The sequence below is a fragment of the Talpa occidentalis genome, unplaced genomic scaffold, assembly GCF_014898055.3.
Source record: "Talpa occidentalis isolate TD23 unplaced genomic scaffold, MPIMG_talOcc4v2.1, whole genome shotgun sequence".
NCBI lineage: Eukaryota > Metazoa > Chordata > Mammalia > Eulipotyphla > Talpidae > Talpa > Talpa occidentalis.
This window is the reverse complement of record NW_026555331.1, coordinates 139841679-139864292: the sequence shown is the minus strand read 5'-3', so window position 1 is coordinate 139864292 and position 22614 is coordinate 139841679. Positions and strand designations below refer to the sequence as shown.

At 39.2% G+C, this 22614-nt stretch overlaps 1 protein-coding gene and 1 long non-coding RNA gene across 3 annotated transcripts in view; one reads left to right on the top strand and one right to left on the bottom strand.

Annotated features, from left to right (window-relative positions):
- Positions 1-22608, top strand: part of LOC119247109 (uncharacterized) — a 35971-nt gene extending 13363 nt beyond the window's left edge. For both annotated transcript variants that reach the window (XR_005125645.2, XR_008550862.1), the window contains 7 exons: positions 1463-1575; positions 6512-6698; positions 10586-10680; positions 10775-10953; positions 11036-11120; positions 12090-12303; positions 22424-22608. This is a non-coding gene — a long non-coding RNA (uncharacterized LOC119247109). The remainder of the gene's footprint in view (positions 1-1462; positions 1576-6511; positions 6699-10585; positions 10681-10774; positions 10954-11035; positions 11121-12089; positions 12304-22423) is intronic.
- MKLN1 (muskelin 1) overlaps positions 1-22614 on the bottom strand; it is a 279842-nt gene that overhangs the window by 219240 nt on the left and 37988 nt on the right. The gene's annotated exons all lie outside the window — the stretch shown is intronic.

The following is a 22614-nucleotide window of genomic DNA, read 5'->3' as shown; positions in this document are numbered from 1 at the left end:
ATATATATTTTAATACTGTTTATTATCAAGTTCATTTCATGCTTGTTATACTCTGATTTCAACACCGCATTTTCATGATGATTATCTCCCTCCTCCTTTCCCCCATATGCTCCTCTGTCTACTTTAATTTGAAAAGTAAGTAGTAATAACCCATCCAGAACTCAATCAAATGGAAAATGAAAAATAGGACAAATGTTGTTTTAAAGACACACAGAGCAAATGCATTACAGATCAATTGGAGGGAACACCCTGGAATAAAGATGCCAAAGATTGGATTTTGAGTTCCTCTCCTCCCCTCTCATCTCCCCACTCTTTCCCTCCCCTCCCTTCTCATGAATAGCACAAAGGTGAGATAGTTATTAAGTAAAATGGAAAATTCTCCTATTCCCTTTTTATTTAATTTAAATTAATGTAAGACAATTATTCTGACTGGGATGGAAGCAATTTATTTCCTGAATTCTTTTCCCCCTTTACACATTATGGCCAACTGTCTTCCCTCAACAACTGGATTTGGGTCATTTTGTGTTTCATCTGACATGTCACTCAAAAGGCAAGCCCACCTTAGGAATCTTCATAGCTTATCATAGGGATTACTCTGAAAAGCCACTGAGTTCTACAAACTGCCAAATTGAACCTGTTAGAATAGGCAGGTCACTGGTAACTGCTCACATCCCCACATTTCAAAAGATCCATCCTATCCAGACTTGCGTGAAGCATCATTCCCGAAGACATTCAGTTCTACTCTTAGACCTTAGCTTTGTAACCTGAGAAAACAACCCCAAGAGAACTCACTTCTGGCCTCCCTTTGCCTGTGTCTTGCTACTGAAGGCAACGTTGACCTCATAGTGATGAGGACCTGTTGGCCTCATAAGGTGTGGCACTGAGGAGAGTGGCTTCAGCATCACCTGGAAGCCAGTTAGAAATAGTCTCAGTCCCAGTGCAGACCTATTGAGTCAGAATCTGCTTCTTAACAAGATTCCCAGGTGATTCCTGTGCACCTTTATGTTTAAAACCATGGTCGAAGAGATCTGCCTGAGATTGATTTTTCCAGCAACAGCACTAACCATCTCCTGCTCCAAAGTTGTATCCATCCACTTCCAGTCTCTACACAGATTTCTCTGAGTGATCCTGGACAAACTAGCTCTATTTTGGATGAGTTCCCAACCAGTGGGTTTTGTAGTGATCTGGATTTCTATGGTTTGGGTGGTCAAAGATGTTTATAGTACAACCGCCCAGTAGCTAAACTGTACCCATCCCCCCCCCAAGTCATCTTGCCCTCCTTATTTCCACAGCTGTAGTGTTACCATGTTCATAAATTATTGTTAAAGAAGGAAATTACCAAAAGAAAAAAAAATAGTCTCTATAAACCTGCATAGTTTAGAGCTAAAGAATATGTTAAAATTTTCCATCGTGGAAATTTCCCAGCTACTGGGCTCTTTAGATTTTTTTTTTTTTTTTTCAGAGCTGCAAGCAAAGAATGGAAATTTCCAATTGCAGCATCAAGGGCTGCTGTTCTGCTGACAGTCTTGCTCAGCCGGGGTCATCTGCTTCTCTAAGACATCAAGGAATGCCAAGGTAGGTCTGAGAGAACACACTCACTTCCTCGGCAGAAAGGAAGGAATGTCTTACGCTGACTTTAAGCTGTGAGGAGGAGAGGGGCAGCAGACGTGACATGCTCTGTTCTACCACATGAACGTGGATTTTCTTGACTGTTACCACCTATCAGCAATTTGCCCTATCTGACATCTTTCCAATGGCAGCTGGCTGACAGGTCTTTTTTTTTTTTTTTAATAACTCCCTGAGGTGGGTGGGAGATGCAGAGAGAGGAAAGGAACCAATATTTGTTGAAAGCTACTCTTCTACATAAAGGGAGGTATAGTTAGGTATTTATACCTTTGATAGCATTTAACCTTTATGTAACCTGCCCAAGGTTAACATCTGAGTTCCTGCACCAAAATTTTGGAAGCTTGATTTGCTTTTCCCGAGACATCCCTACCTCCCCCAACCCTCCCAGAAACAAGTCATCTGCAAGCATCCTGGGAGTTTTGTCTCCTCCTCTTCAATAATGTCAATAGTTCAGTTCCTTTTCACTGCACCTAAGCTGAAAGATATTTCCATTCACAGTGGGTCCCAATGTCTGAGTCAACAGGCGTCTAATAGTTCCTGAAATCTTGTCATGTTCCTCCCATGCACTATTGCTACTACTACAGAAGTCTGATGGAGGCAGCACCTAGGAAGGATACGTGTAGGGGCGGTGGCTTCTTGTGAAATAGGCCAAGCCCCCTGACTGACACAAGTCAGAGAGAATGTCCTCAAAAACTAGGTCATGTGGTTTTGTCTACGTTGGGTGGGAGTTTTGTTTTTCATCTTTTGGGGGATTCTGAATGACTGTAAGGAACAAAGGCTACTTATGTTGACTTTCTTCATACTTTCTTGCTGACAGCCTTCTTGATTTTTCCAGCAACAGAACTCACTACCTCCTGCTCCAAAGTTGTATCCATCCACTCTCCACTTCCTGTCTCTACAAAGATTTCTCTGAGTGCTCCAGGGCAAACTTACTCTATTTTGGATGAATTCCCAACTAGTAGGTCCTGTAGCAATCTGCATTTCCATGGTTAAGGAGGATTTTTTACATCACTGTGCTATTTATACTTAACATTATTTATTGAGGCAAGGTTAGTATTAATGAAGATATTCCAGCAATCATTTTCTAAAAAATCATCACATGGTAATGAGTTTAAAAAAAAAAGAATGTTTATTCTCTATCTTTTAAATCACAGTCACATCCAGAGACATCAATGTATATAGAGTGATCAGTTTTATGCCACCTGATAATGGAAGTGGAGGTGAATGGGAATGGTCAGCAAGAATATTGCAGGTCTGTTTAGGCTAATGTTTAGTTTGGTCATATAGCATAATGCTTGTCTTTATTCTCTTAACCCATTAAAACCCAGTCTGATTCCCTGGTGAAATCCGTCAACATAGTATTTTATTATGGGTCTGGTCTCAGATGACATGTATCACATTCTGACAAGCTTCTTTCCACTCCTCTGTATCTGTCATTAGCTAGACATGGGTCCACTTAGTTGAAGACACTGATGACTCATATATGTGGGTGGGGTTGAATAGACTGATGTATGGTGACTGTTCCTTTCCACTTTATTTTTTTAAAGATTTATCCTTATTTATGTATGCATACAAGAACTGGGCTGTAGGCCAGAGGTTCAGGGAGTGAGAGAATTCACCAGAGACAGAGTGGGGAGCAGAACAAGTATATCTACTGAAATACACTGCTGAGGGGAGCAGTGGGTGAGACAGGAGAGGTCTGCTGTACCACATGGATTAGCAACATGGCGGGGTACTGAACTCATTCACAGTGGCTGGCAATAGCTTGATAGCACTGAGACTTTAACCCCTGCGCCACCAGGGAGGCCCCTATTCCTTTCCACTTCAGACCACAGAGATGACTTTACAAAAAATTTGTATGGTTAGAATACATGCTATTCTCAATACTGATTATTTTCAATTGATACCTCAATTCTTTCCCTCCTATTTCCCTACCTCTTGCAATGTGACTTTGTAGCTCCTCCCATCAAGAGTTATAATCTATTTCCCCATCCCTTGAATCTGGGTGAGTTGCTTGACTTGCTTTAGCCATTACAACGCAATAGAAGTAATTGTCTGCCAGCTATAAGCCTGAGCTTCAAGCGTATGCTACCACTTTCTTTTTTGGACCCTGCCACTGCTACATGAACAAGTCTAGGCTAACCTGCCTGAGAATGAGCAATCATGTACAACAGAGATGAGGTCATTTCCAGACCATCCAGCCCAGAGTTAATATGCCAGTGACCACAAATGCCCACCAAGATCATCTGGGCACAGCTGACCACAAATGTCTGTGCAAACCCACCAAGATTAGCAGGGCCCAGCTGACCACAAATGCCTTGCAAGCCCACCAAGATCAGCTGGGTCCTGGCCAGATGAGAAGAACAACTCTGCCAACTCATAGTCTCATGAGAAAAACAAATGACTTGTATTTTAAGTCATTAAGTTTTAAGTTTGTTTGTTATGAAGAAATAGGTAACTAATGTAGATGACCGATTCCCTTTTTAATTTTCCTGACTGCCAGGAAGCTTCGAATAAAATTGAAGGCCAATCATGGAATCTATGTTCATTCATTGATGCATGTTTATTGCATCCCCCCATGGTGAATATATTTGCCATCTTCTTTCTCTTTGATAGTGAATTTTAAAATTCTAACAACCTCCAGTTTTGCCATGTTGGTTCTTGTTTTAAATATTTAGATAGTTTTTCCTTATCAGATTAGAAGAGATGATTCTAGAGCAGGATTGGCAAATGCTTTCTGTAATGAGCTAGCTAGTAAATATTTCAGGCTTTGCAGGCCATACAGACTCTGTCACAACTGCTCAACTCTGTGGTTGTGGTGCTAAAGCTGCCCCAGACACCATGTAAACAAATGGGCATGGCTGTGTTCCAAAAAGACTTAATCACAAAAACAGGCGGTAGATAGGGTTTGGGCCATAAGTCAGAGTTTGCTAAGCCTTGATCTAGAGCAATCTCTGTTACTATGCACAAAACATCTTCATCTATACTATGATCCCACCAACGTATTTATGATTCATCTCAATTACTTGGAAAAAACAGATAAATTAAAGGAATTTACTTCCTCAACCAGAAGACAAGAAGGAACTCACTTTAAAGCAAGGCTGTTCAGAGACTAACGGCCTTCGTACCAAGGCAAGCACTCCACCCAACAATTTGTAATTCCCTAGCCACTCAGTCAGGGACTGGTTATTTAGTTAATGCTAAAGGCCAGGGTGACACAAGTGACGTCTCCTTTGTTTTCTTTCATTTCACAGACTCTCATCTCAAATACTCATTTCAAAAATGTACGCCTGTATGTCACAGTGAGGACGGGGCTCCAGTCGTACTTGCCGACTTGGAGCTCCCTGAATGTATTGTGCTATTTCACGCCTCTCTAGCTCTGCACACAATGTTCCTTCTGCCTGGAACACACTTAGCCCTCTTCTCTTACTGGCTAACGCCTACTCGCTGATCAAAACTAAGCTCAAGGATACTGCCTCTTGGAAGACTTCCCCGAGTGCACCTCCACCTCCTCGCCCTCAACCTCCAGTCGGCACACTCAGTCTCAGCATTCGTTTTACTAAATTAATAATTTAAATGTGAATGTTTATATGGTACCAGACACTTACTGTGTGCCAGGCACTGTTAAAATACAGTCATTTCACTGAAATTATCGGTATACTTGCCCGTTCCCTCTGTCCAATCATATATTGAAAAACATTGAGTACCTCCCAACTACTGTGTTAGGTAGAAAAGATAACTAAAACGCAAGCCTATACTTTCGAGGATAAACATACTGTGGGCACATACTGTGTCCTATTTTGTTTTTACTTGTCAACACCTAGCAGCACCTGGAGCAGAGATTTTAAATTAGTATTAGATGAATGAAAGAAAACAGCTAATTCTTGCACGCACATAATACATGCTAGGCAATGTTCTAAGCTATTTACACGTCTCCATTTATTTCATCCCAACAACAACTTTATGAGGTAGCTATAATCATCACCATTTCACAAACGGGGGATTAAGGAAGAGAATTTTTTAAGTAGCTTGCCCAAGGTCACATGGACAGTATGTAACAGAGCTGGTTCCAGAGTCCATATTCATAACCACTAGATGAAATCAAAGCTTTAGTGACTCAACATAAATCCATTGCCAAGCCTGGAAAAGTAATTTAAAGTACGCATCTTTGAGGACATGGGTGGTCTGGCAGAAACAGTTATGTGCTTGGGCTTTAGAATCAGAATTGTGTTCACATTTACACTCAGTTACTCAGTACAAACAAGCAGTGTTATTGGGTGTGTTGACAGTACCTCCAAAGTGCACACTTACCTTCCCATTTACACACAGAACATTACGGTTATACTTTGAACTCCATGCTGATTTCTCCATGCCTTCTCCTCCTCTGGGGGGCAGTGGGGGGAAGCAGCAGTGATGCTTCAGGAGCTACCCTAACACAACTCAACCAGCGTGTGACTTCTGTTTTGACTCTTCCCTGGTGGCAAGCAGAATTATACAGCAGATGGGTCCATGCTGGCCTATTCCAATGGACACTCTTCCAATGAAGCAAATTAGCATTTTGAAGAAGACTACATAGGGATATCTATAATGCTGGTTATCTGGCCCAACATGTGCATTGGATTACTACCAGTCACTAAGCCCTGGGGGCTCCTAAGCAAAATGCCACTCAGTAGGGAGACAGAGGCAGGGACTGGCTCTGCTGAAAAAGAAAGAACAGATATTTCCAGCAGAATTTTGCTTCTGAAACAAACATGGGTTTGGAAAGTTTTAGGTTAGAGTATTAGAAAATCAGAAAATAAAAGTGATCACAGAGTCCCAGCAGACCCTTGAAGTTCACTTTCCCTCTGAATGTGGAACAAATGTCTCATTCTTGTGCCTCTGGCAGTTTTCTTCAGCCTCCAGTTATGGCCTAGAGGACTGAACAAGATGTATCAGTGTCCCAACTAGCTCCCACATGTTTCCAGTTCTCAGTCTGAGGCACAAACAGAGGCCACTAAGAATTCAAAGATTCAAAAATCAGCTCTTAGAAGCCTGTGTCACTACAGAGCTGTCATTGTACCTGCAAGTTCAAGGTAAGGTATGGGAAGGTAGTGTCTCCCACTTTCTACTCTACAGGTGCTGCTCCCCATCAAAAATCCAGGGAACCCTCACCTGGCTGGAAGGCTCAAGAAACAGATTGACCAATGTTCTTGAAAACTTGCAAATGCATTTTTCAGAGCTTGAGTAGAATTTATAGCACCTTCTTGTCTTAAAATAATCCAAATGTTATTGTATTTATAGCCAGTTTCATACTGTTTAACATCTAATCATTCTCTGCTTGTTTCATTATGTAAAACTTGCATTTTTTTATTCAGCTCCATAGGGCAGGACTCATGTCTCTACTGCTTTTGAAACCTCCATGAGATCAAACACAGAATGGGGGAGCACAATGTTGGTGGCTGAAGGACACTGAAAAGGGCTATTTCTAGAGACATGGGTCATTTCAATGGCCCTTGCCTACTTCATCTGGTAGTAAAACCTTCAAGAAGCGTGTCTCTAAGAGATGCCATTTCTTTGTCATAAGATTGTCCCCTCCCCCCACACACACCCCTCCCCCCCTTCCCTCACTGTTTTAATCGAAGTATAAGATAAAATAATGTATGTGGAAGTAGTTTGTAAACCAAGATTTGGTAACTACTAAAATGTAAAATTCTTTAGAAGAGGCATTCAGTACACAGCTGATTGATTTTTAATGATAAATATTATCTTACCCTTCCTCCCTTACATTCATTCAGTGCCTTTAGGGGTTTTATTTCTCAGGATTTAATTTTTTTTTAAGATTTATTTATTTATTATTTATTTATACAAGCACTGGGTACAGTCAGAAGCGCGGGAGGGTGAGAGAATTCACCAGAGCCAGAGCGGGGAGCAGAGCAGGCAGAAGGACCGAAGTACACTGCTGAGGGGAGCAGCGGGCGGCAGGAGAGGTCTGCGCACCATGTGGGACCCGCCTCCAGTGGCCGGGGAGCAGCCGAGGATCGAACCAGCACTGCAGAGGTTGCGGGCAGCTTCGCAACCTAGCGCTCAACCGCTGCGCCACCGGGGAGGCCCTCTCAGGATTTAATTTTGAGAGGCAAAGCCCTCAGTGTCTCCTAGTGCATTTCACCCATGATTACTTTAAAATTTGAATGGATTCTAAGCAAACCAACTCATAAAAGTCACAAAGTATGCCATGGTCACATCTCACACAGGACTCCTGGCGATCAATGCATTTGTATCCCATTAGAGTTTCAAAGCCTGTCTTGGGCTACATTAGCCCACTCATATGCATATTTCTATATTCTAGCACAGGCTTCAAACATGAAAGTGGCAGACTGCTTTAAGCCAAGGCCAGCTGAAAAGAAAATGAAACACATGGCCCCTTACATGGGAAACTTAATGAAAAGATGATACCACGAACCGGAACTTTAGAATGTTTCCTTTATTTATAGTCTTTATTTTCTATTTGTCCTTAGCAAAGAAGACAGTTTTCTGTCGGCAACAAAATTTTGTATGTTGCATACAAAAAATCTTCTTTTAAACATAGGTTTTTCTCAAATTGCTTCTAGATAATATAAAGTTTAGTCTCAGGGGTTTCTCTCACTTAATTGGAGGGAAAAAATGGACTCACTAAGACACAAACTGAATTGTACATTCTAGGCATTAACTCACATCGACTTCTGATTCCTCAGCTAATGCTCTGGGTGCAAATACCATGAAAGTAAAAATAGCTAGAGAACTGATGAACTTATTTCGATTAAATATTGTCTTCTCTTACTGAAGATGTTAAATTTCAGTATTTTTAATTGCTACATGAAAGCTATGGAAGTCTATTTTTTCCCAAGTTCAACCACAGACTGTCAACTACAGAATTTATATACAAAGATGAGGCATATTTCTGACATATTGAATCCAGACGACTTTAAAACCCCATTGACAAACAGTTAATGATGTTCCTTATGAGGCATAAAAAAATGAATCATTTTTTCAGACTTAACCAATCCAGAACTATTTTCTGAAATCTCCTTTATTTTCTTTTAAAAGCCTTTTGTTAGGAAAGTTTCAATCATGCCTAGTTTCAATCATGTTAGAAAGAATAGTAAAAATGAACCCAACTTTTAGCCTCATGAACCCATTATTCAGCTTCAATAACTGGCAATATGTGGTCAACCTTGGGATGCCTCTTTTTTTTTTTTTTTTTTTGCGGGACCCTCACTGGTGGCTGGGGATTGAACTGGTGCTGCAGAGGCTGCGCAACCCAGCGCTCAACCACTGCGACACCAGGGGAGGCCCAATATATTTTAATATTCAAATTAGATTATATATATTTCCTAAAATGATTGTTTTTCCCCTCATCTAACACATTTCTTTCTCCCCTTTAAATCTCTCTGCATCAGGGGCTAATATGAGGCCAGCCCTTTTACTGACAAGAATAGAGAGGATATTTGAAGAGGAAGAGAAAGGGATAGATTTAAAATGTAAAATTGGGCCTCTCTGGTGGTGCAAGGGGTTAAGACACAACCTATGAAGCTATCTGCAGCCACTGCAGCACAAGTTTGATCCCCAGTCAGGGATGGCTCAGCAGACCTCTCCTGACTTACCCATTGCTCCTTTCAGCAGTGTGTTTCAGTCAGTCTGCCTGTTCTGCTTCCCACTCTGTCTCTGGTAAATCCTCTCACTCCCCTGCACCTCTGGCCTGCACCCCAGATCCTGTATGCATAGATGGATAAATCTTTTTTTAAAAAACGTAACAATTATTCTCTTTCCATAACACTATGTCTTGGTCTCTTTGTCTTAAATGTTGCTGAAGTTAGAAGTGATGGAAAGGGAGGCACTTCTGACAACAGAACTGATTCTTTGACTCTGTCCAGCAATATGTAGTAAGTGACAGATACTGGGAAGGGATCATCTCGCACTTGACACTATAGGGAGAAAGCACCCCACAGAAAAATATTAAACCCAAATGATTTAATATATTTTTTAAAGATTTATTTATTTGGGCCTCCCTGGTGGCGCAGCGGTTGAGCGCTGGGTTGCGAAGCTGCCCGCGGCCTCTGCGGCGCCGGTTCAATCCCCGGCTGCTCCCCGGCCACCAGAGGAGGGTCCCATATGGCGCGCAGACCTCTCCTGCCGCCCGCTGCTCCCCTCAGCAGTGTACTTGGGTCCTTCTGCCTGCTCTGCTCCCCGCTCTGGCTCTGGTGAATTCTCTCACCCTCCCGCGCTTCTGACTGTACCCAGTGCATGTATAAACAAAACAAACAAACAAACAAACAAACAAATAAATAAATATTTATTTATTTATGCATACAAGAACTGGGGCACAGGCCAGAGGTGCAGGGGGGGTGAGAGGATTCACCAGAGACACAGTGGGGAACAGAACAGGCCGATTGACTGAAATATACTGCTGAGGGGAGCAGCGGGAGAGTCAGGAGAGGTCTGCTTCACCTTGTGTTTAGCATCCTGGCCCGCCGGGGATCGAACTCGTGTTGCAGAGGCTGAGGATAGCTTCATAGTGCTGTGCTTAACCCACTGTGCTTAACTCCCTATGCCACCAGAGAGGCCCCTAAATGTTTTAATACTAAGGCTTTCTTGTATGCAATATGCTATTTAATTTATGAGATAGAGCTATATAAACTGCTACAGAGTACAATTAGCTACATAGCATAGTCCTAAGATTTATCAAAAATGTATACCAGTTTGTAGCCAACTTATACACATAGGGGATCTAAAATAATTTTTCAATGATTATTTTTTTAATTTTTCATAATTATTTTTCAAATAATTTTTCAAATTTATTTCAAAATAAATTTGAATGATGGACTTTGGTAGAAGTTATATGGCTTTAACAAGACTTTGTTTTCTTCTTTTCTATTGTTCCCCATAGTGAAAACAGAAAAAGCTCTACCTGATGGTAACACTTGTACCATTCATTTGTTTTTAGATTCTTGATTGCTCATGGGAACAAGCATACTGCTGTGGCATGAAGTGGAAGGTATAATTTGGAGCCAGATGAGAGAAAGGAGGCTCTTTTCAAAAGTAATATATTCAATATAAATGTGAAAGTTTCAAACAAGCTTAATAATTTCACCAAATGATCCAAAACTAAATTTCATAGGCACATTCCTTACAGAACTGCAAGAAATTCTGTAGAAGTCAAACCTTCCATGGAAAAAGGCTTTAAAACTTCTTTTAAAAACAAGTGGCAGTGGGGAAGTCACCTCACAAAATGCCCGCAGAGCCTCTCATTACCGGCATTTGCTTTATCAGCTGTGATGACTCGTCTTGCATTCAGGGAAGACTTGGAGAAAGGTAAGGATGAGCACTTATCATAGTTCATCCTCACGCGGACTTCTAGGATCTAGGGTAATGACTTTCCTTTTTCCTCCAACAGCTGGGCTCTGAAAGGACGCTGGAAGTGCCACGTAGAGGAGTGTCCTCGTCAAAACAGGGCCCATTTCAGATCCGCCTGGGATTGGGTGAGATACTCATTGCCAGCTCCTTGTTAAAGGAAGTGAGGAAAATAAACCTCCTTAATAATTACATGGTGCCAATGAAGTTACCTCACTATTGAAGTAATAAATTGTATTTCATCCTCAGCCTCTTACAACGAGCCTTTGCAATACAGGCATATGGGCTACTCATTCTGAAAAAGCATTGATTTATTTAAGAGAAGTAAGCAGGTCATAGGAAAACTTATAATTCAACAGCAGGGGGAAATAACTTTTTAAAAAATGATCAAGCCAAAAAATCTAAGGACATGTGGAAAAAAGAAACAATGATGAAAAAAATTAAGTAGGAAAAATAAAAATACCAAATTTGATTGTGTTGAATTTCCCTTTCAAAAGACAAACTTCCAGATGGGGCTAAAAAACAAACTCAGCTATGACTTCAAAGTGACAAAGATGTTGTGAATATAAATGGTTGGGCAGGGGCCTCCCTGGTGGCAAAAGGGGTTTAGCACCATCCTATGAAGCAATCCTCAGCCTCTACAGCACCAGTTGGATCCCCGGCCAGCCCAGGAGCAACCCACATGGCATAGCAGACCTCTCCTGTCTCGCCCGCTGCTCCCCTCAGCAGTGTATTTCAGTCATTCTGCCTCTTCTGTTCCCCATTCAGTCTCTGGTGAATCCTCTCACCCCTCCTCCCCCGCATCTCTGGCCTGTACCCCAGCTCTTGTATGCATAAATAAATAAATCTTTAAAAAAAAAAACAAACACTGTTGAAAAAAAAAATGGTTGGGCAGATAGAGGTCAGGCAAACACGAAAGCAGGAGTGGCGATACTAAACAAACTCAAGGCCCAAATCTCTAAATGGGAACAAGAGGGTAAATGATTAAAGGCAACGTGGCAGAGATTGCTGCAAGCTTACTCAGTGCCATTCAGTTTAATTTGGCACAGCATTGTATCCAGATGAAAAAAAATTAATTCCCCCATCCTCTTTTGCAGTTCTGGTAGACAATAAATTGTAAGCAGAGGTTACAGATGGTAACTGCTGAAGTCTAATCCAGTGGGAAGCTACTCCTACCTTCTTGTATTTCCTCCTTCCTGACTGGACTATGTATGTGATGGCAGGAACTGCAGGAGCCACTTTGTAACCATAATTTGGAGAACACATACCAAAGATGGCAGAGCAGAAAGACAGATGGAGCTTACATTCCAGGTAACCATAAAACTGCTTTGCCAACCCTGAACTTTTCTTTTAGATCATTGATTCCTTTATTTCTTATGCTTCATTCAAGACCAAAAACCCACATATTTTCAATTAAATAATTCCAGAATCACAAGACAACAGGAACATTGTTTATCTGGGGATTGGCTGGGAATACTAACAAGCTTGGCACATTAATTCATAGTAAGACCATGTAGTTCCAAAGTTCACCTTGAAGTTTGTATTGCATTTTGTCATTGTGCTTAAATGTATGTATTTGTCAAAGGAGAGTAATGCAACTTTTTACTTTATTAGTAATCTCTAAAGACCAAAACTTATATTCAGTGCAAAGTCATATCTTTGTCAATATGCTAAAATTTCCCAGTGGCTTTTATATTTATGGCAAAAAAAATGTTTGTTTTTCTCAGTGTCTTTCTTTAATAATGCATCCTAAAATTACTTGCTGGTATACTTTCTTTAAAAGGTGCAAAAGATAGTCTCCCAGTAAATATTTCAACAGCAGCCCACAACTTCTTATCATCAAACATCTTTAATGTTTGCAAACACATTTCTATTTATTTAAAGCACTATTATTTGGGTAGCATTTTATACACAGGCAGCTCAATTTCCTGTGGTACTGATATAAATTTTAAAAAATAGTTGTCAGCTATTATGCACTAAAAACATACCACCAAATTGTAAAAAAAAAATCAAACCATTAGAAAGACAAGCATAGCTTGATAAAATGACAGCCATAGCAATAGATATTAATATACCTCTTTCATGATTTTATAGAATATGAAGCCAAAACCCAGCAAAAATATAGATGAATATAATATATAATATAATCTACAAGCTTATTATACATGCATGTATATATGAGTACATGTGTATGGCTAGTAACAGTATAAAAACCACAAACTTATACCTTACAAAAAGAGAATAATTTGCAGTCTTTTTCTGTGGAAGCATATTGTGGTGTTAGGTACACAGGAACGGTGCAGGAACCAGACCGTGTCTATTCTACATCTTGCTGGCAGTTTGACCTTGGGCAAGTTGCTTAACCTTGCTGAGCATTGTTTCTGTATCTATATATATAGTAGGGGCCATAACAGCCAGAAATATAATCTTTTATCTTTACTGCGATTCTTCCATTTTCCATCTTGACGTCCATTTTCCTACACAAAACTGTGAGAGCCACATGTAATGGACTCTAGATAGAGCTCCAGGCCATCAGTGGGCTGTCACTGTTTCACCTTGGGAGGGTCAGCAGCAGGATAGAAGGTCAGCAATTCTCCGATTGGCCTCAACTGAACAGTGAACACAGCACTGTCTAGCAGAGAATTCAAGGACACCAAAAGAATGTTAAATGGATGAATTGTTACTTGCAGGAAAAGAAACAGGCACCGTGTTTCCAATTATTCTTCATTTCAGACAACAACTAGCTGTTTCCGCTGGCTGGCACAGTAGCTGAAGGGGGAACACTATTGAGTAAACTCTGCTGAAGAAGGATGAATGTGGGCCAGTGAATTTTTTTGACACAGTCCCAGCTTTATTTTTGCTTATTGCTGGCAAGCTAATATGAAGCACATTAGAAAACAATTAACAACAACTTTGTAAATAAGGCTTAAAAGACAAGAAGTCTTTATAGCCCCTCAATATATAAACTTTTGTACCAATAAAGGTTATTTATGACATAAGACAGAACCTCTAAATTTAGCTCTTAGTTAGAGAAACACTTATAAATCATTTTTTAAAGCCCAGAAATAAACCATTTTAATGTCTCAAAATATTGAAGTACTTAAAATATTTAAAAATAGTTAAAGATGGCATTTTCATGAATAAAGATGGCATTTCATGAAAATATGTGCCTCAGTATGAGTATGTATTTTAATAATTATATCATATAAGTAAATTATAAATTTATGGTGATGTTATAAGTATTATATTTTACATATTTTATAAAATTAAATTTAATAAAAATATTAGGTATAGTAAAAAACTAATAATTTTATCCCTGAACTTAGAGGGAAAGCAGAAATGAATTGTAGGTAGTAAGTTTTCTTATACAATTTAGATCACAAACCATTGATAAACTACCTGAGTTCACTGAAAATGAATGGGGTATTTTTTCCTATGCTCTGGGTTATTTTTAATAGCACCAACAAAGTGATATTTGTTTGTTTTTGCATATTTTTGGATGTTTCATCTCAAATACTTTGATGTACAGCTAGACTGATGCTATTATTATTACTTTTGTCCAAAATATTTCCTAACTCCATAGCAATTTCTAATTTCTCTCAGCATATCAATTTTTCACTAATGCCCATTTCTTCCCCTCTTTAAAAAGTTTTGTGTGATTGTAAAATCAGCTCCTATTTTCTGCCTAGAATGACCTTCTCTAACTTCTGCACTCAGAAATAATTCTGTCTTAGCCTTAGCTTAAGCTGTTGTCTTTCAGAGACGATCCATTTTATTTCCACGAGTGAGGAAGTATCAAACTCAGGAAGCAGTTTTTTTTCCCAACTACAGGATTGCAGACTTAGATACTATTCAAACAATGTATTGCTCCCTGATGGAGATACATACAGGGTGTCCATTTAGCAGGGAGGAAGACAGACTGGGGAGGAAGACAGACTCCGCAAGAGAGCGAGAGAAACCGAAACAGAAAGGAGAAAGGCAGAGAACAGACATCCTCTGTCTAAATTGTACTGGAAGCTGAGATCCTGTACTTCTGTAACCCAGTTGAATAACACAATGCTATCAGAGCTACATGCTTTTTTTTTTTTTAATCAACTTAGCAGATAGTAGTACATATTTACTGGATTGAATTGATCAAATTGGTGGTATAAACTACTTCTAATTGGTAAGATTTTTTAAAAGATCATTTTTCTTATTCTAAAAACAGTCTTCCTAAAATTTCTGTGTTATCTAATCATGTACCGCACAGGATCATCTTGCATTCCTGCCTTCTCCCAACTCCCAGGGTCAGACACCTCATGTTGCCCCCATCCTTGTGATGGGGAGAGATGCCACAAAATAATTTTAAAGGATTAAGAAGAACAGAGAGGGGTTCTGAGGAAAATGCAACATACGAAATCAATAATCTTTCCGGCCACATTATTTGTAATGCTTTTCTTAGATTCTTTCTTATGTCCTGTTATGTGTTTTCCCTTCATCAGGCAGGAAAGCTCAGTTTTGTCCGTTAAAAATTCCATGTGCCTCTCTGAAAAAGGTCAGACAGCCCGTGGTGGGGGCATGAGGGGCAAAATGCAGGTTAAAAGACTTTAAAGTTTGAAGAAGGAAACTGAAAACTAAACCCAATGGTCAGTTTCTTCTTTAAACATCACTTCTGGTTACAAGATAATTTGCTGTAAGTGGAGACCACATTTTTATAAACCTAATTCACATCATCATTCTAGAGCTATGATGTGTCCCTCTTCCACTTGTTGGTGAATAAAGAAAATCATCTCATCCAGAATCCAATCATTTAAAATGAGTCACAATGCAAGACTCAAGATCCCACCAGCTACAGTATTTTTCCTCCTATTAGATTTAACATTTCCTTCAAAATTGGCTTGTAGGTCAGTGACTTCCCCTCTCTCAGGCAGCCATAGATTTTTGTTACACTGCGTCTGTTATATGAATGTGCATGTATGAATAAAATATAATGTGTACATGTATAGTCTTTGAATAGTGCTATCATTACAAACATAAGTTTAAGGAAAATATTGATTGTCAATTTACCTAAGGGAAGGACAAACAATCTAAAACAAATGCCATATTAATGAATTCCTCTGATTTTCATTTTTGAAATAATTTCATTTTTAAAGTCATTTCATTATTAAGATCAAATTTTACAAAACAGACTAAGTCATTTCTTACAAGCTGGGGCTCATACATTTGAATTATTCATCAGCCATGTCAAACATTACACAAAGATTTATGGTTAAATTAATGCTGTGGATCAAATATAAGTGGCTGCTCCCCGATTGCATTTGATGGATTTCTATCTTTCAGTGGTTTCTGAAAAAAAAAAAAAAAAAAAAAAAAAAAAAAAAAAATCTAACAACAGGGTTGCATAAGTCAGTTTCTCTTGCCACAACTACTGTGAGATGTTTCCACTGTCTTTTGTGTGTGCATGGCAGGGAGATTTGAGGTCACATTATCTAACTTCACTGAGTCTTCAAGTAGGCACACTAAAAATTAATTCTTATCCAGCTAGAATAATTACCCATGAACCGAACTCCTCAATTGTTTCTTCATCACATTTGGTGAAGAGTGAAAGACTTTCACTCCTGCTCACAGCCTTTCTCCAGCCACCCCAATCTACATTCCAGTTACATCCTTTTGGTGCGGGCCCCACCCATCTCCTCATTATTCCTCAAACATACCTTCTAGCTTTCCACCTTTAGCTATTCTTTTCACCTGGAATAACTTCTCCCCTTTGACCTACCAGGCCAAATCCTACATTTTTGGGGGGTAAATTTTTGTATTTTTTTAATTATACAAAATAATACAAGAATATATCCTCTTCGAAAAAGAAGTCAAACAATATGAAGTATATGTATCCTAAGAGATATGATTTCGAACCCTCATACTTAGGAATTCTAGCCCTTCCCTTCCCTCCGCCACCTCACCTACCCACTGCATCCCTCCGCTCCCAATTTAGTAGGTATCCCTCCAACTCTTTTTCTCTTCATTGTTATACATGCACAATTTTTGCTTATTTCATTTTTAGGTAAATGGGGTTAAACTGCATACTCCACTCTGTGGCCAGCTTTCTCCTCTTCAGTACCTTATGCTCAATTTCCTGTCTTCCCAGATGCTCCCCTGACTGTTTTAGCATCCAATGCCTCCTCCCCCATATCCTGCCTTGAACTCCTAACCCTTGGTATCCAGGACACCCTATTGGCTTCTGATCCATCTCTTTATGACAAGGGGTATTTTAACTTTTTTTTTTTTTTCAGAAAGGTTGGGTTTTTGTTTTTTTTAAAGATTTATTTATTTACTTATACAAGCACTGGGTACAGTCAGAAGCGCAAGAGGGTGAGAGAATTCACCAGAATCAGAGCGGGGAGCAGAGCAGGCAGACTGATGCAGTACACTGCTGAGGGGAGCAGCGGGTATGGCAGGAGGTCTGCGCGCCATGTGGGACCCTCGCCCGGTGGCTGGGGATCGAACCGGCGCTGCAGAGGCTGCGGGCAGCCTCACAGCCCAGTGCTCAACTGCTGCGCCACCAGGGAGGCCCTTAACTTTTTTTTTTTAATGAGTGTCTTATCACAGAAATTTAAATCTTTGAGTGCAGAAATACATCTTCTCTGTGTTCAGGACTGTACTCTGCCTAAAGTAGGTCTTCAAAACTATTTTATTCACTAAGTGAATTCCAGGTTCCCCATAACCTCATCTAAGGTGGGAAAGCTCTGCTCAACTGGAAGGGTCCATTTTTAAACGTACTATAATGAAATCCTCCAGAGAGTCACGGCCTTCCCTAAGAATCCTCCCAATCTGTTCTACATTTGGGGTTGGCAGATTTCTACAAATCAACTGAGAGGTGTAGCAACTTCGTGAGAAGTTAAAGACCCCAGGCAAAACTTTCCTTTCCTGACCTCTCAGACCAAGGACAGCTCCACCAATGAAAAACCCTAAGAAAGAGCAGCAAGCAGGCTGGTGGGGGACAGGGCTGCAAGGGAGCCCAGGCTATCCAAGGAAAACATATTTGCTCAGACATTTTATATTTAACATTTTAGCTCTCACTGACCCATTTCTCCAATGGAATTACTTGCTGGCATAAAGCCACAGCAATTCAAAAAGTCTTTCATTTTTTCTTTTAACACAAAAGCTGTAAAGCCCATCTAGACATTCCTTTTTAAAAATGTTAATCTCTTAGAGCTAAGAGGTGAAACAATCAAGATAAAATATTTGTGTTTTATTTTTTAAAGAGTCTCTTGAACTAGTTACTTAATACTTCTATGGGTCAGTTTATTTATCTATAAAATGGCTATAATGATAGTGTCTATTGAATTCTGAGCACCAACATGAGATAGTTAAGTGTGGTATGTAGCAAAGTCTGGCTCAGAGGATGTTTTTAAAAATGTTAGCTCTGATGAAAATGATCATGTTAAAACTCTTCACATCTATGTTGGGAGCTGAAAGGGTTTTCTAGAACTTTCGCCAAGGAAGGCAGGCAAGAAAGAACACTGTTGAGCTGTAATAATGGTGACCATTATGAGCACTCTTTCATGGAAAATTCTATTCAGTCCCTTCAATCTCATTACAACAAATTTGCTTAGAATCTTTATTAAACTGTTTCTTGAAGTAGATGGGTTATTAAATGGCAAATCTCATTTAGACATTTCCCTGAAATAGTATCAGTTATAACTGAATCTTACATCCTTTTTGACAGCTTATGTGTTTTCTATTAGTAGTCTCAATTCTTAAGTCCAAATAGCCAACTTGAAAGGATCTACCTTTATATTTGATAACTAAGGGTTTATTTTATTTTATTTTAAAAGTTGCTCTTGGCCCTAAAGGGTGCTTCTAAATCAACTAAGGCCTTTAATCAAAACAGATAAAATAATTTTTGTTAACAACTAAAAAGTTGCATATTGAAGATAATCAAAATAGCTAAAGTATACTTCAAATTGCTAATTATAGGGCATCTAATAGTTACTGAGATATTGTGAACATATATGGAGAAAATCCAAAGCAATGTGCTGGTTAATTCAGACACAAATATACTCAAAATCAATTGATTGAGAGCTTCAAGTTGAATTATTCAGTTATTCAATTGTTTACTTCACCTGGCCAACATCTATATAATAAATCAACTTAGGCTACCTTAATAATTAATGTGTTTTTGTCAATGTACAGGCTAAGGGCATAGGATTTGAGGTCAGAAAGATGGTGGTTTAAGTGCCAATTTGGTAATCTCGTAGGTCAGTGAACCTGGGAAAATTGCTTAATCTCTCAAAATCTCAGTTTCCTTATTCCTAAAATTATTATTAGTCATTATTTCAAGTCTGTGACCATCATGGCCAGGAGGACACAGCCTAAGTATATATGGGCAAGGAGAAAAGAGCAAGTCAGAAATGAGGAGGTAGAGAAGCTGAGATTTGGGGTGCTAATGGGATGTAGGCACAGCCATTGGTGTCAGTGATGCTCATTCCTAAAGACAGGTTCCATTTTCCTAGAAACTCACATTTCCCATTAATACCTGACATTGCAGTCTTGATGGTGAGTTGAGTTGTAGCTGCAGTTTCTTATGATGATTAAAAAAGTTTCTTTAAAAATAAAACAACCACATTATAAAAAGATATAACCTAAGCATAGAAAATCTGTGAGATTTAGAAAAAATAAGCTACCTATAATCCCATTAGCCTAATGCATTTAACATCAGCATTTGGGGTAATTTCCTCCAAGTCTTGCTTCATATGCATATTTAAAGATAACGGAAATCATGCTGTATACAAGTGTGAATCTGTTCCTTTAAATACCACATTGTCTCATAGGTGTTTTCCCTGTTGCTAATCAGCTTTTCCTAACTACCCTTTTAACAAGTGAATAATATACGATTAAGTAAAGTTAATGATAATTTATTTATCTATATTGTTAGATGTTTAGGATCTTTCCAATTTTTTTCTATTATAAATTTTGTATCAATATAAATTTTCCTGCATATTTTCTTTTCCATAGTTTAGATTATCCTCTTAGAATTGATTTTCAGAATTTCTAAAACATAAAATGTTCCAGGACATCAACATTTTATGGCTTCATATTTACTGCCAAATAGCTTTTCAAAGGGATCATATCAACGCAGTCCCAAGGATGGTGTGCGAGAGTAACAAACCTCATTACACCCTCGAAGCCATTGGATTATCTCATTACTTTTTCAATAGCTGCCGTTTCCAGGCTGTGATAATAGACAAGTGAATACATAGAATGTCAGGTGGTGAAAATCATGATGGAGAAGAGTGAAGTGGTGGAGGGAGTGTACCAAGGTGGGGGGGGTTGATGGTTGCTGGTTTATGTCGAATGATCAGGAAAGGCTTTTCTAAAAAGGAGTTATTTGAGGAAAAGCTAAAGAAAGTACTGGAGTAAAACATGAAAATTGTCTGGGGAAAGGCCTTTCAGCAGAGAAGACACCAAGAAAAACCTTAAGGCAGGTACATGTTGGGCCGTCTTGGAGGCACACTAAGAGGGCTGCTGGGGCTACTGTCCATTAAGATGAGGGGGGCATGAAAGGAAACAAGAGCAAAGGAAAATTGAGCAGGGACAGGGAAGACACATAAGGCTTTTTGGGCTATTGTGGGGACTTTTCTTTCACTTTGAATATGAGAAGGTATTGAAAGGCTTTGGGAAGAGTGGATTGAGGAACAAACTTATATCTCAAAGGCTTAGCCCCTGTGTTCAGAATAGACTAAATGTGCTCAAAACCCAACTCAGCATCTTTCCCAGCAAACCTCCCATATTCTCAGCCTCTCCATCCTTTGACTCATCAATGCTCAAAAACCTCAGTCATCTTTTGCATCTCAAAACCAGATGTCATCAATTCCTGTCAATTCTCTTCCAAATGTCTCCTGAAGCTGCCATCTCTCCGTTCCCATTGCCTGTACCTCCCACGGAATTTTTCTAACTCATCTCCCAGCCTTCTAACTCTCTGCTCACCACTCATACATCAGTGCTGTCAGAGCATTCATCTAGCATAGCTGGTTGCTCACAGGTCGTTCTTTCTCTTTGCTGTCTTCCCCACCTGCAGCACAAGGTCCAAATTCTTCAGAATGGAATTCAGCTCTACCACAATCTGATTCTAATCTAGTAGTCAGACTTTATCTCCCATTATTCAGCATTATCTGTGCCTTCCTGTCTAACAAGTTTGCTGAACCAGCTCTGCACTTTTGTACTGCACACCTTTGCTTACATTGTCTCCTCTACCCTTACTTTCTGTTTAAGACACCTTTCCCGTCCAGCCCCACCCAGAAATCCTGTCTACACTTCTAGGATCATTCCAACTTCATTTTCTTCATGAAATCACCCTCAATCTGCAGATTGGAAGCTTATCTCCTTATGTGCTCCTGTAAGTGCCACTCCATTACTCAAACATTCTATAAAGTATTATCACTAGTTTTATGAACATGCTTTCTTCCCTACTAGGTGATAAGTTTCTTGAGGATGCACATCCTGTTTATCCTTGTGTCTCCTACAGCACTTATTACAATGCTTTGAACATAGTGGGTGTCTGATAAATGTCTGCGGAACTGAAATTCTCCAAGAACTTGTTGCTAATGCATCGTTGAAACACAATTAAAATTGAAGTCATTTGACACCCAGCTCCATAAACCTTTCCCAATGCCATTCTGTATTTCCGATGTTTTCTTCCTGTGGTTCCTTGTCATCTCACCTGATTTACATTTGAAACTGCTAAGGAATTTTAAGGAAGAATGACTAAATAAAAGCCTAGCACTGAATTTATTCCCAGGTAGCCATTTAAACCAAAGTGAACCTAATTTAGGGGCACCAAAATCTTAACTGTAAATTAAGATAGAAATAAAAAGACATGGTGCATACCTAGACACTTTTTTAACCTCTTAGAGTTTGGTTTTTGAGCTGCGACAAGAGTCAGGTTGCCATGCTTCTTGGTATGCTATAAATTTGTAGTCTGGGGAGGAAAAGAAAAACCTGTGTGTGATTTTGCTTAATGGTTGTCAGCAACATTTCTAGTCCCTAAGAGTATGAGGGTTTACACTTTTAAATAGGACCCTAAGGCAAAGCATAACTCTAAATTATCCCAATCTTCTCCCTGCCTTCCCATCTTGGAGAAATATCTTATGGAACTAACGTTCTAAACTGTGTTTCTTCTTTGGTATTTTAAATTAAGTAATTGCATTCATGGCATATGTTGTACACAAATATATGTAAAATGAGAATAAAATTAAGTTATAGTATTTAAAATATAGTAGTAACTTACTGGTAACACATGTAAGAGAATTCTTTGGGAATGATGAAAACTGAGATCTAAAGTAAAGGAAGACTTAGCTGAGATAAAACATATTTCAGATAATGTTTAAGGTAGTAGGGGAAAAAAGGAAACTGAACAACTGTTTAGTTTTGTCTTCTTTCTATTTCCACTTAGAAGAAGGCGGCATTGCTATGAAGAATGTCCCATTGAGGTTTTCACAAATTTATATAAAATGGGATGAAATTAAAGCCTCACATTTTATAAGAAAAAAAGGATGAAACTGAAGCACTAATTCATTTTACTCTACTCAGTCTCACTCCGAGTGTTGAACAGTGACTGACCTGTGAATCTGATGTGAATTGTAA